This window comes from Herpailurus yagouaroundi, unplaced genomic scaffold (genome assembly GCF_014898765.1).
Source record: "Herpailurus yagouaroundi ecotype Mexico unplaced genomic scaffold, PumYag 214, whole genome shotgun sequence".
Lineage (NCBI taxonomy): Eukaryota > Metazoa > Chordata > Mammalia > Carnivora > Felidae > Herpailurus > Herpailurus yagouaroundi.
Genome location: NW_024412445.1, coordinates 2,343,461 through 2,345,541, shown reverse-complemented (window position 1 = coordinate 2,345,541; position 2,081 = coordinate 2,343,461).

The following is a 2,081-nucleotide window of genomic DNA, read 5'->3' as shown; positions in this document are numbered from 1 at the left end:
GGGCCTCCACCATCAGACACTCCCGGGCCTCCACCATCACACACTCCCGGGCCTCCACCACCACACACTCGGGGGCCTCCACCATCACACACCCCGGGGCCTCCACCATCAGACACTCCCGGGCCTCCACCACCACACACTCCTGGGCCTCCACCATCACACACTTGGGGACCTCCACCATCACACACTCCCAGGCCTCCACCATCACATACCCCAGGGCCTCCACCATCACACAGCTGACAGCCAGTGAGCATCAGAACCCAGCACAGGGAAGCCCTGAGAACTTCCACGCAGGGATTAATAGTGGCCACGTGTCCTGACATGGTGCTCAGCAGCTCAGGCCTCCAGGGACCCCGGGTGCCGGGGTGACCTCAGCCCCCAGCTGAGTGTGGCGGGCCTCACTCTGGTCCTCACCCAGGGAACGTGGCCTCCGTGGTGTCTTATTTCACAAGAAGCCAAGAACCCTGGATTTTGTGTAAAGCAGCTGGATTCCTTAAAGGTTGGCAATGAACTCAACCAAAAACAACATACCATGTGGGCCGCCTCCCCTGTCCCTGCCTCCTTCCCTGTGTCCCCCCACCTAAGCCTTTCCCGTGGGCCTCCCGTGCTCTACTGAGAGCCTCCCCAGGCCCCAGGCCATGTGCCCTCAGGGACAGGACCCTGGCCAGAGCCAGACTCTGGCAAACCACCTTCTGCAGACTGGCTGCGGGCTTTCGGCTCCCCGGTAAAGGGGCCGCGGCATTTCCCAGTGGACTCCTGAGTGGTGGCCCCCTTGAGCTCCACTGTGTCAAAAACGAGCGCCCTCCACAAGCCGTGTCCTCGACGTCACCCCTCCCGCAGCCGCTTTTCTCAAAGACGGGGCCTCCTGCACTTGCTGGCTGCTGGTCCCCTCACAGTCCCTGGGGCATGGCAGAAGGGGGTTCCGGGCGGCAGATGGCTCACACACAGCACCGTCCTCTTCTACCTTGGGGGCAACTGCGACGGGGCCCGCGTGGGGCCAGGGACAGGGAGCTTGCGGTTTCGTTCAGAGCGGACACGGCCCACCTCCCCGCTGCGGGAATCTGGCGATGACGTGTGCTTGTCCGAACGTGAGAGGGGCAGGGGTCAGGTCTGTCACCTCCCGGAGCCGCTGTCTCCTCGTGGCAGACAGAAAGAAGTGGGAGGTAAACGCGTGTCACTGGGGAGTGTGCGGGGACGGAGCCGTCATCGGTGGGCATCAGCTGCACAGAGAGGTCTCAGGGCCCATGACTCCAGCAAGGGGAGCCCAGGCCGCCGGCCAAGGGGCCAGAGAGGGTCTCAGGTAGAGAACTTCCTTCTCCACCAGCTTTCTTAGCTCTTGAGAAACAGGATGCCGTTTGTGGGCTGAGTGTCTGCGTCCCCCCAAGGTCCGTGTGGGGAGGCCCTGAACACCAAGAGGGTAGCCCTGTGCAAGCCAGGAAGGGGCCTCACCCGACAGCCCACCGTGCAGGCTCCTGATCTCAGATGTCCAGCCCCCAGAGCAGTGAGAAGGAGGGAGACAATGGACACCCAAAACCAAAGCGCCCCACCCTGTGGGACCCCAGATTCACAAAGTGATGCGCTGGTGTCTAGGAGCCTGACCGGGGCCACTGGCTAGGGACGGGGTGTTTTTTTTTTTGTTGTTTTGTTTTAAAAAAAATTTTTTTTTTTTTTTACGTTTTATTTTTGAGACAGAGAGAGACAGAGCATGAACGGGGGAGGGTCAGAGAGAGGGAGACACAGAATCTGAAACAGGCTCCAGGCTCTGAGCTGTCAGCACAGAGCCCAACGTGGGGCTCGAACTCACGGACCGCGAGATCACGACCCGAGCCGAAGTCGGACGCTCAACCGACTGAGCCACCCAGGTACCCCTAGGGACGGGGTTTTAAAAGAATTAAAGAGGGGAGCCTGGGCGGCTCAGCCGGTTGAACACCTCTTGATTTCGGCTCAGGTCACGATCTCACGGGTGATGGGTTCAAGCCCCATGTCAGGTCCCACATCACTAGTGTGGAGCCTGCTTGGGATTCTCTGCTCCCTCCCTCTGCCTCTCCCCTGCTCATGCTGTCTCTCTCTCTCTCAAAATA